Source organism: Eurosta solidaginis, chromosome 3 (assembly GCF_040869045.1).
Source record: "Eurosta solidaginis isolate ZX-2024a chromosome 3, ASM4086904v1, whole genome shotgun sequence".
NCBI classification, from domain to species: domain Eukaryota; kingdom Metazoa; phylum Arthropoda; class Insecta; order Diptera; family Tephritidae; genus Eurosta; species Eurosta solidaginis.
The window spans coordinates 206,282,460-206,295,357 of record NC_090321.1 but is presented as its reverse complement, the minus strand read 5'-3'; the positions used below and the strand labels follow the sequence as shown (position 1 = coordinate 206,295,357).

At 39.7% G+C, this 12,898-nt stretch overlaps 1 long non-coding RNA gene across 1 annotated transcript; it reads left to right on the top strand.

The window, feature by feature from the left end:
- The first annotated feature begins 5,500 nt into the window (after positions 1 to 5,500).
- On the top strand, positions 5,501 to 6,440 carry LOC137246925 (uncharacterized). The gene is made up of 3 exons (XR_010951740.1): positions 5,501 to 5,653; positions 5,804 to 5,905; positions 5,967 to 6,440. It is a non-coding gene; the product is annotated as an uncharacterized lncRNA (long non-coding RNA).
- The last annotated feature ends 6,458 nt before the right edge of the window (positions 6,441 to 12,898 follow it).

Here is a 12,898-nt window from a genome sequence, read left to right as displayed (position 1 = left end):
TGCTTGGCATGGCCTTAGCATCGCCTTATTGATGGGATAACTTAGTGATGCTAATATCCGTGACACTGCCCTCCACCTAAGTCTGATCGTCCCGATCAGACAAATCTCTCGATCTAAACGTTGCCAGCCTTTCCAAATGGACCACTTTCATTTTTGTTCGTGGTTTACCGATGGCTTGTATGCGGTACACTACATCGTTGATCCGTTTTACAACTTTGTATGGGCTTTCCCAATTACACTGCAATTTCGGGGACAAACCTTTTTTACGTTGTGGGTTGTATAACAGCACCAAATCTCCTTCCTGAAAACCTTCTGAATTAATTGCTTTATCATATCTGGCTTTCATCTTGTCACTCATAATCTTTGCCTTGGTCAGAATGTAACTCCATTGGTACACCATACCTTGCAACCCATTCGTTTTTAACCACTTCTGCTACTGTTTCTGCTTCTTGGTTTGGGATTGTGTATACCTCTGGCCATTTACTGAAATAATCCATAACCACCAGTACGTATTTGTTTCCGCGGTTGATAGTAGGAAATGGACCTGCGACATCCATGGCGATCCTTTCAAATGGCGCACCTGAGTTATATTGCTTCATCTGGCCATGACTTCGTGTTCTGGGCCCTTTCGCTCTGCTGCAAACCTTGCAGTTCGCAATCCACTCAGTGACCGACTGACGGCAACCAACCCAATAGAATCTCTGTTTAATCTTCTCGAGCGTCTTCGTGATTCCAAGATGACCTCCGCTTGGACCATTATGCAGCTCGCTGAGCACGTCAGGAATCCTCTTTCTGGGAACAACTATCAGTTTATTCTTGTATTTACCATCCTCACTCTCCCATACTCGACGAAGGCAAACGGATATCAATTCTAAACTGTTCCACTGTGCCCAATATGACTTCGCAATGGGACTCTCTGCTGACATCTCTTCTCTGTTTGGTCTTTCATTTCGTTCGAGCCCTTGCATAACACGTGACAGATCTGCATCTTCTAGCTGGCACTTTCTTAGCTGTTCCTTGTCCCATTCATCTATACATGTTATATTCATTAGCCGGGCATCTATAATGTCTTCTTTAGCCTCGGCTTTTGAACAGTGCTTGCATTCAAAACTACATGGTCTTCGTGACATTGCAACAGCATTTCCATGGGTACTACCTTTTCGATGCTCAATGGAAAAGTCGTAGCTTTGTAGTCGCTCGATCCACCGTGCCAATTAACCTTCCGGATTACGGAACTGCAGAAGCCATTTCAACGCTGCGTGATCTGTTCTGACACAGAATCGCTGGCCGTAGAGATATTTGTGAAAATGTTTAATGCACTCTACCAATGCCAACAGCTCTCTCCGCGTAACACAGTAGTCCCTCTCTGGTTTTCCAATCGAACGGCTGTAATATGCAACTACCTTCTCCTGTCCATCGACCAGTTGTGATAAAACGCCTCCTATAGCATATCCACTCGCATCTGTATCTAGAATAAATGTTGCTCCTGGAATCGGATATGCTAACATTGGGGCAGTGCATAAACGCTCCTTCAATGTTTGGAAAGCCACGTCTTGCTCCTTCTTCCATTCAAAAGCTTTGTTTTTTCTTGTAAGCTCGTGGAGGCTATGGGCTACGCTGGAAAAATTTGGTACAAATCGGCGGTAATATGTGCACAGCCCAAGAAAACTTCTCAATTCATGTAGGTTCTGTGGTCTTGGCCAATCCTGTACTGCCTCTATCTTTTCATTCGCTGTACAGACACCTTCTGTAGTTACCTTGTGGCCCAAATAATTTACTTCCTTTTTAAACAGCGTGCACTTTTTGGGACTTAACTTCAGACCAGCGCCAGCTATTCTCTGGAAAACTTCCTCCAAGTTCTTGAAATGTTCATAAAAACTCTTGCCCAATACGATGATGTCGTCCAGGTACACCAAGCATGTTTTCCAATGTAGTCCTTTCAGTACCTGGTCCATGAGTCTCTCAAAAGTAGCTGGTGCATTACAAAGTCCAAAAGGCATCACTGTAAATTGCCAAAGACCATCACCGACACTGAAGGCTGTTTTCTCTTTATCTTCCTCTTTCACCTCAACTTGCCAGTAGCCGCTTTTCAAGTCCAGTGTGGAAAACCATTTCGTACCAGATAGCGAGTCCAGAGTGTCGTCAATTCTTGGCAACGGGTAGCTATCCTTTTTCGTAACGTCATTCATCTTCCGGTAGTCCACGCAAAACCTCATTTTTCCATCCTTCTTCTTTACAAGTACTACCGGTGAGCTCCATGGACTAGCTGATGGTTCGATGACGCCGCTGTCGCTCATTTCTTGAATGATTTGATTCACAACTTCCCGCTTCGCCAGTGGAACACTGCGTGGAGCTTGACGGATCGGCCTCGCATCTCCAGTGTCAATTTGAGGTTTCACAACGTTGGTGCGGCCTGGTTTAGAATCATCCTGGTCAAATATGTTCGCGTACTTTATGAGCAGTTGTTTTGCCTTACTCTGATATGCTTCCTCTAGCCCTTGCATCCATGCCGTGATGTCATTTGAAAGATCAGTATTACTAGCTGAAACGAGTTCCTGGAGCTGTTCACAGTTAATAACTACTTCAGCCTCTTGGCATCTTCCCAAAATAGCTCCTTTAGTCAGTTTGAGTGGTGACTTGAACTCATTGAGTACTCTTACCGGAATACGTCCATCTTGTTTTGTCATAGCCAGTGTTTTTCCTACAAGTATGTTTAGTGCTGATTTGTTTGCTGCTTCGACAACCCACAATTTGTTTGTCCCACAATCTCCATCAACCTTTGCCCAGATGACTGCTTCGGATTTTGGTGGTATTTGCTGACTCTCTTCCACCAGCACTCGTTTACTGCGGTAGCCTCTCTCGTAGCCGAATTAAGTGGTACTTCCATGTTTTTATATCGCATCGTCTTGCTTTGCATGTCGATCTTTATTCCCCTGGTCGATTAAGAAGTCCACTCCAATTATAATTTCATCAACAATTTCTGCCACTATAAAATTGTGTACTACCGTGACGTTCCCAATTGCGACTTCACATTCTACTTCTCCAATTACCTGGGTGTGCTCTCCCGTGGCTGTACGTAATCTTGCTCCAAGCAATGGTCTTATCTTTTTGTTGACTAAATCCGCTCGAATGATGGAATGAGATGCACTCGTATCTACAGTCAGTAACCGTTCCTTTCCGTCCACATGTCCTCCAACAGTAAGATTGCTCGATCTTCCAATCTGCGAGATAGAGATTATGGGGCATTCAATTGCGGGAGCCAGCTGTCGCCCCTTGCGGCTGACTCGATTTAGTTTAACGATTGAGTGGTCTTGGAGATTTGCTCATCACCTTCTGCTCTGCGTTTACGACCATCCACATTGTTGAAGCTATTGGGACCGCTGCTGCAATGTCGTGCAATATGACCTGGGTTGCCGCACTTGAAACATTTAATAACTCCGGCATTTTTCTGTTGTGATCCCTTCAGTGCTTCCAAAATAGTGTCTACCCAATCTGGTCTTTCCACTTCCACACGATGAGCTTTGTATGCTTGTTTACTCAATAGTGAGGCCGTTTCCTGAGTCAATGCATGTGATACCGTTTCAGAAAATGTCAGCTTTGGGTTTGCGTATGTAGCTCGCTTCGTTTCCACATCCCGTATGCCATTTATGAAACTCTGGATTTTTACCCTTTCAGTGTATTCCACGGGTGCCTCCGCATTTGCAAGATGGGCCAATCTTTCAATATCTGAAGCAAACTCCTGCAATGTCTCATTTGCTTTTTGGTAGCGGTTTTGCAACTCAATTTGGAATATCTGTTTTCTATGCTCGCTTCCATAACGTCGTTCTACAGCAGCTATCAATGCTTCATAATTGTTCCGCTCTCCTTCGGGAATCGTCTGTAGGATTTCCGCTGCTGGCCCCTTCAATGCCACGAACAGTGCAGCAACTTTATCTTCCGCATTCCAGTTGTTCACTGCTGCGGTCTTCTCAAACTGTAGCTTGAAACCTGGAAAGGAACAAAACCATCAAAAGATGGAGTTTTTACCTTCGTATTGCTTGCTGAAACAACTGGGCGAATTAGTTGCAACTCCTGTATACGACCTCTCAATGTTTCAATCTCGGCATCGATTTTGTTCTCAAGTTGCAAAATTTTTGTGTCTTGCGCCTCCATCTTCGAAGAAATACGTCCTTCTTGCTCTTCCAGTTGTGCAGAGATCTGCGCTGATATTTGTGCCGACATTTCCGACATTCGTACCTCTTGTGCTTCAATCTTCGATGTTATACGGTTCTCCTGCGATTCCAGTTGAGATGCTATACGTGTCTCCTGTGATTCCATCTGTGATGACATATACGTTTTCTGTTCTTCCAGTTGAGTTTCCATCTTGGATGTTATACGTGTCTCTTGCGCTTCCAGTTGGGATGCCAATTGCGACGACATTGATGCTACTGTCGATGTTTGTGCAGATATTGCAGCCAATATCATGTTCAAGTCTGTGCTGGTAACCGTCTGCGATGTTTCGTTTTTCTCTTCAATTTTTGTTGTTGTTTCGTCCCCATCAGGATAAAAGACAAACTCGTCCACATCAATTCCTTGCGACTCCATTACCTCTCGTAGCCGTGCTTGAAGTTCGATCTTATTGCCGGTTGTATTTATTCCACGGTTCTCCAACTCCTTTTTCAGTTGCTGGATCTTCAATTCACTGAACTTTGCCATGTCCAAGTTGTATTCCCAATCTTCGGAATTTATTCAACAATTCCTCTTCTGACACCAATTGTAACGTATTTGCTGCAAATCCTCTTATTTGCAATCCTCTACTAAGTTCGAATCACTAAACTGTTGAATAAATAACTCCAATATTGAATAATGGAAAAATGGCCTTTATTAAAGTACTTCACAATAACACTTGTACTTTGCTACTCGCTGGCTTAATAACCAAACTGACTTATAACTCCATTGAAACTTTACTATTGGCCGCCAGATCGCGTGCTTAATCAACTGATTGATAGCTCAACTCAAACTGAATTACAGCGCCTCTTCATCTGTTGCCTTTTATACCCTTTGGTTTCCTCGTTCGCATTTTTCCAGAATGTACTAGCATTGTCCATGAGCTCTCAAACTTCTCAGCTATAACTAAAATTGCACAATTTTATATATCTTTTAGGCGCTTCCAGAATCTACTAGTCCAGTAGCTCTCAAACTTCTCAGATATATGCATGTGTTTGCGCATTGACTCTCCGCTGCTCGTATTCGTACATGGTACATATGTGTAGACGCAATTATTTATTCGTTTATGTAGATACATAAAGATTGAATTATTGATGTGAATGTTTGTAGTTTACAGTCTCTCGCGCGCACATAGGCGTATAAGTAAATGCATCTGTGTGTGACATCTCTCTGGGCTGTCTTATATATGTGTATACTTGATTTGATTATTAACGTAAATACTGCTTGGCATGGCCTTAGCATCGCCTTAGTGATGGGATACCTTAGTGATGCTAATATCCGTGACAATATTAAATGCAAAACATGGAATCGACAAATTGTGGCTGGTTTTACAAATCTGTTTTATACAACCTAGACGTGTAGCTGCCGTGTGGGTTGCAGCGCCTATAGCTCAGAAATGGGCGAGGAATTGGGAAATGAAGTTGGCTATAGTACGATCACAAAATCGGTAGGTGTTGTTCGATATTATACCCAGCTTTTGCATGTGACTGTTCAGTCTACAGTGTCCTGTAAGAATAGCTGTTAGGATTCTTAGGTTATCTTTCGAGAGGCCTATTAATGCCCTATACACTTTTAATAACCACTTTAATTTTTACAGAACGCAGAATTGAAGGACACCATCCGAATAGCACCGGATCAGTTTCATTTGGAATTGGTGGGAGCAATATGCGACGAGATCAACCGAAAATTGGCCAATAAAGTAAGTTCAATCTATGTGTATGTGTATGTGAAATTACTAACCTTGCATTTTATTGTAACAGGTTTTATTAAATTTGGGTATCTGCATTGCGCTCAAAGATATCATATCGCTTAAAGATTCAATAATCCTACATGGGGATGGCGCTTCCCATACATACATACCCTTGGATTCTTTGATGATATATTATTACCACCATCTGCATTACAACATCCTTCGCGATTCGAGAAAGCTGAGCAAGCTAGGGTATGGGAATATCTACTAGAAAATGGTGCTAAGCATGATTTATTCCTGGATATAGGAGAACCAATCCCATTCGTGTTTTACGTGACATTTTCTAAGAAAATTTAGCAATTGCATCACCAAAAAACAGACACACAATTAGGTTTAGCAGCGGGTGCATCCGCTGGACAACCAGCATCTACACAACAAACAGAAATAAAGACTCCATACCGGATAGTGGTGTTTATAAAAAGATGTAGATATATTAATAATCATATCATGTATCAAATTTATTTTAGGCTGCTATTAATAAATATGTTTTATAATTATAAAATATTAATTCATATTGCATATTTCTTTCGAAATCTTCGGGAGTGAAATGGCCTTCACATATGCATGCTGTTTTGAGATTCACTACGTCCTTTCGGCGGCAAATATGAAACCATTTCTTAGCCACTACTGCATTCTGAAAATGAAAAAATCTACATTTGTTTTCATTGGTTTTCTTGTTGTTATTATCACACCCAAACACAGAACAATGCATTATTAATATAATTATTTAATTAAAACATTCACAAATATATGTATATCAAAGCGCGGCTAAATGAAAATGGGCAATTGCTACGTCACCAAATCAAAAACATCTGATCTTTTGTTTACATGCGCAATCTAGTTTGTGTGATTTGTGATCGGAAGCAACAATGGATACCACACCAAAAATAATTTTGAGCTAAGATTTTTTGAAAAAGAACCAATGATTTAAAAAATGGTGAAGTTTAATAACTTATTGTAAGGAAGTTTATTTATAATAAAATTAAATTAAAATTAAGTTATTTGTATGAAAAAAATTATTGGTCAGAAGCAAGCATAAAACAGCGATAAAAAAATATCAACCAACAAAAAAAAACAATCATAGCTTGTAATGATATCAACTGACTTTAGTCAGCCGAGCATTTCGCAGTTGAAAAGTATGCATTCTTTCGTTTTTTGTCCTTATGAAAGAATCATAACGTTTTCAAATAAAATTTATAGTGTTTTAGTGGTTTTGTTATATGATGTTTGGATCGAAGTTTACGAAAACATCAAAATTAAATTTTAGTTTGTAAGCCATGGAAACAAATTAAAACTAACCACTGCAACGAATTATCTGAACTGCTTTTATGATTTTCATGATTTTTCTATTGACTTATTTTGTTTTGTGGAGAACAAAAATCGACACTGATGATGGCACAACGCCGAAACCGGTTTGTCTCGAAATCAAATTTGACAAGAGATGACGAAAAACCGTTCCAATATACATACATGATTTTTCTATTGTTTAACATTCAGATATATAAAACTTTGCTAGCCGATGAAAGTGGGATTTCTTCTCATCAAAGCTCTTGCAAGGTGTACATTTTGCCACTGTTGCGCTCAACCCTGAAAAAGCGTATCTGTCTTGTAAACACTTTTCTTTGCAATGAAAATAAAACTTTGAACTGAAACATTTATCTTTTGCTTATAAATTGTAATCAAACACCAAAAATGCAGTACGAGTACAATAAAAATTCCCTTTTTAGTTTGAAACGCAGTGCCAATGTGTTATTAATTATCAATTTTTTTCTTAACCAATTTTTTTTATCATAACGGTAGACAGTTTTAAATTATTATTCTTATGTACAATAAAGTGTGATATATTTTAAATAAACTGACACCGAAAATTGTTTAGGAGAGCAATTAAAAATAACCAAATTTCTTGGAACGCTCGTACATAAAATAGGAAGAAAAGGACCACATTCGGTCGTTAATAGGCCAGTGTGGCTGCCTTAAAGGCTTCCAACTCGCTGCTATTCCAAAGAGCCAATTCAACGAATAAATTTGGGGCTCGCTAGTACGAACAGTGTTGATATTTTCAGCGCTTTTGCCGAGCCCATTGTTCAATTATGTAGTTCGCTCACCATTACAACACCAACATATTTGTGTTCAGATTGTCACAATCTACGTGGTGGTGTTAAGAAAATGGAATAGGGAAAAACATAAGGCTTTCCAGGTCTTGTGTGTTGCGGGAAAATAGTGCGCTAAATATGCATTTACTAATAGAATAACCTAAAGGAATGTTAAACTACTTTATAATAAAAAATTTACCACCATGGTTGTTCAAGTATTGGTAACATTTTGCGTTTGCCCTCTCCTTTTGAAAATCCCTACGCCAGTGCAATGAAAAATAATCACCTGATGAAATGAGCCAACAATATCATTCAGCCATGGCCAATCCAAATTAAAATACTATGGTGCGATTTGCGTTTTAATGGCAACCTGATGGAAAGAGATTCAAAGGGTTGTGTGAGCCCAATATAATGCTTTGTAGCTACTCAGCTTCCCCAACCTATTTCCCAGCCTCTCCTGTATGCGGCGGAACATGTCATAAATATGAAGTTTTCATACACAAATATAGGAAGAGATACTCTGGAGGCGCCGAGTTCATCATGGAAGTTGTGATGAACTAGTTAACTTGACGGACGGAGATATGGCTAATACCTTAGTAGTGGTTTTTTCCGGAAAGTATCGGATCTAAATCTGGCAAAGAACCATCGGCATCTGAAACATTTCCCATACTTAGAACGCTTTATCGCGTCAAAGCCAAGAAAGGGAAAAGGCGCCACATTGCTATCTTACCGCGCGATATATACTTGTATGGACGAAGAACGCGACAAAAGTGCTTATAAACTACAGGTTCAAAGCTAGCGTATTTCAACCACATATTAATCTACAATAAATCGTCAAAATATAATCTACCCTTTTACATATGTTTCATACCTGGGAACTAGATCATTTCTGTAAAATTTTCACGTTTCTCTCTTTTGAGCTTCCAATCCCAAAAAATTCGCATCTCTAAAATTTGTTCAAAATTACCGATTATCAGTAGTGGAATTCGCTAAATTATGACGATGCGATTTTTCGAGATTTTAATTTACGATTTTTTCGCTTGCCTTATCGATTGTACTATTCACTAACTTAGTTTTAACGACTCAAAATAAATGACATTTGAATTTCGTTTTAATAGTAAAAAGGTGGCAGCACAGCTTAACGAAACGTAAAAAATGCGAAAAGCACAAAAGGAATGCCAAAACTAAATAAATTCCGTATACTAACTGCTTTTAAAAGTCATTATTGTGTAGTTTTTACCTATTTTAACAAAAGGTAAGTAAATTCGGTATTAATTTTTTTTTCTGTTGATGTCGCAATTATTCTTTTACCCCTTAATTGACCATCAAGTTGAGAAATAATATCATGAGCCAAGTCTGGGGTTAAGCTAGAGTCATTGGTGCCGTTTTTCGTATCGCTGTAGTCGTATCCCTAACGTAATCAGCTGCTTATCGTTACGACGGTAAACCAAAACCCAATTGGTTGGCTACGATACGATTACGACCTTAGCGGCACCAATAATCGATTGCATTGATTCTCATAAGGTTGGTCGAATCAGCTGTTAAAAGGCTACCGATACGGTTACCGATAAAGCACCAATGTCTCCAGCTTAAGTCGGTACAGCTTTCGAAACTCCGTTGCATTCAATTGGAATGGGTTATCTACTTCTTTAAGAAGTCCACTGGCGATGGACTTAGTAATTCTTCATCTTGTGATAAAACGTACGCCAAGTACTCAAATGCCATTTCATTTATAAATAAAGCAGCTTTTCGTGCTTGAAAGTATTTAATTAAACTTCCGATTTTCTTTTTTAACCAAAATTGCCAGAAATATTACTTAGGTGATTTTTAACGCAGCCAATTCACAGCTCATCGCCGATAAACAAATATCGACACAAAATAGTTACTGAATAACGAAATCGTTATAGTTATCGATCCGCAAATAAAGCGATGGCAAATGTTGTAAAAAAAGTTACTGAATTCCACTACAGGGGGGAATAATGTAAGTGCGAAATCTAGTTATATAATTAACAAGTAAGGAAGGCTAAGTTCGGGTGTAACCGAACATTACATACCCAGTTGAGAGCTGTGGAGACAAAATAAGGGAAAATCACCATGTGGTAACAGAACCTAAGGTAACCCTGGAATGTGTTTGTATGACATGTTTATCAAATGGAAGGTATTAAAGACTATTTTAAGAGGGAGTGGGCCATAGTTCTCTGGATGGACGCCATTTAGGGATATCGCCATAAAGGTGGACCAGGCCTGACTCTAGAATTTGTTTGTACGATATGGGTATCAAATGAAAGGTGTTAATGAGTATTTTAAAAGGGAGTGGGCCTTAGTTCTATAGGTGGACGCATTTTCGGTACATCCTTATAAAGGTGGACCACGGTGTTAATAAGTATTTTAAAAGGGAGTGGGCCTTAGTTCTATGGGTGAACGCCTTTTCGGGATATCGCCATAAACGTGGACCAGGGGTACTCTAGAATGCGTTTGTACAATATGGGTATAAAATGAAAGGTGTTAATGAGTATTTTAAAAGGGCGTGGGCCTTAGTTCTATAGGTGGACGCCTTTTCGAGATATCATCATAAAGGTGGACCAGGGGTGACTCTAGAATTTATTTGTACGATATGGGTATCAAATGAAAGGTGTTAATGAATATTTTAAAAGGCAGTGGGCCTTAGTTCTGTATGTGGACGCCTTTTCGAGATATCGCCATAAAGGTGGACCAGGGATGACTCTAGAATTTTTTTTGTACGATATGGGTATCAAATGAAAGGTGTTAATGAGTATTTTAAAAGGGAGTGGGCCTTAGTTCTATATGTGGACGCCTTTTCGAGATATCGCCATAAACGTGGACCAGGGGTGACTCTAGAATGTGTTTGTACGATATGGGTATCAAATGAAAGGTGTTAGTGAGTATTTTAAAAGGGAGTGGGCCTTAGTTCTGTATGTGGACGCCTTTTCGGGATATCGCCATAAAGGTGGACCAGGCCTGACTCTAGAATTTGTTTGGACGACATGGGTATCAAATGAAAGGTGTTAGTGAGTATTTTAAAAGGGAGTGGGCCTTAGTTCTGTATGTGGACGCCTTTTCGGGATATCGCCATAAAGGTGGACCAGGGGTGACTCTAGAATTTGTTTGTACGATATGGGTATCAAATGAAAGGTGTTAATGAATATTTTAAAAGGGAGTGGGCCTTAGTTCTGTATGTGGACGCCTTTTCGAGATATCGCCATAAAGGTGGGCCAGGGATGACTCTAGAATTTTTTTGTACGATATGGGTATCAAATGAAAGGTGTTAATGAATATTTTAAAAGGGAGTGGGCCTTAGTTCTGTATGTGGACGCCTTTTCGAGATATCGCCATAAAGGTGGGCCAGGGATGACTCTAGAATGTTTTTGTACGATATGGGTATCAAATGAAAGGTGTTAATGAGTATTTTAAAAGGGAGTGGGCCTTAGTTCTGTAGGTGGACGCCTTTTCGAGATATCGCCATAAAGGTGAACCAGGGGTGACTCTAGAATTTGTTTGTACGATATGGGTATCAAATGAAAGGTGTTAATGAGTATTTTAAAAGGGAGTGGGCCTTAGTTCTGTATGTGGACGCCTTTTCGAGATATCGCCATAAAGGTGGGCCAGGGATGACTCTAGAATTTTTTGTACGATATGGGTATCAAATGAAAGGTGTTAATGAGTATTTTAAAAGGGAGTGGGCCTTAGTTCTATAGGTGGACGCCTTTTCGAGATATCGCCATAAAGGTGAACCAGGGGTGACTCTAGAATTTGTTTGTACGATATGGGTATCAAATGAAAGGTGTTAATGAATATTTTAAAGGGGAGTGGGCCTTAGTTCTGTATGTGGACGCCTTTTCGAGATATCGCCATAAAGGGGGCCAGGGATGACTCTAGAATTTTTTTGTACGATATGGGTATCAAATGAAAGGTGTTAATAAGTATTTTAAAAGGGAGTGGGCCTTAGTTCAATAGGTGGACGCCTTTTCGAGATATCGCCATAAAGGTGGACCAGGGGTGACTCTAGAATTTGATTGTACGATATGGGTATCAAATGAAAGGTGTTAATGAATATTTTAAAAGGGAGTGGACCTTAGTTCTATAGGTGGACGCCTTTTCGAGATATCGGCATAAAGGTGGGCCAAGGATGACTCTAGAATTTTTTTGTACGATATGGGTATCAAATGAAAGGTGTTAATGATTATTTTAAAAGGGAGTAGGCCTCAGTTCCATAGGTGGACACCTTTTCGAGATATCGCCATAAAGGTGGGCCGGGGGTGAATCTAGAATTTGTTTGTACGATATGGGTATCAAATGAAAGGCGTTAATGAGTATTTTAAAAGGGAGTGGGCCTTAGTTCTATAGGTAGACGCCTTTTCGAGATATCGCCATAAACGTGGACCAGGGGTGACTCTAGAATGTGTTTGTACGATATGGGTATTAAATTAAAGGTATTAATGAGGGTTTTAAAAGGGAGTGGTGGTAGTTGTATATGTGAAGGCGTTTTCCAGATATCGACCAAAATGTGGACCAGGGTGACCCAGAACATCATCTGTCGGGTACAGCTAATTTATTTATATATGTAATACCACGAAAAGTATTCCTTCCAAGATTCCAAGGGCTTTTGATTTCGCCCTGCAAAACTTTTTCATTTTCTTCTACTTAATATGGTAGGTGTCACACCCATTTTACCAAGTTTTTTTCTAAAGTTATATTTTGCGTCAATAGGCCAATACAACTACCATGTTTCGTCACTTTTTTCGTATTTGGTATATAATTATGGCATTTTTTTCATTTTTCGTAATTTTCGATATCGATAAAGTGGGCGTGGTCATAGGCGGATTTCGGC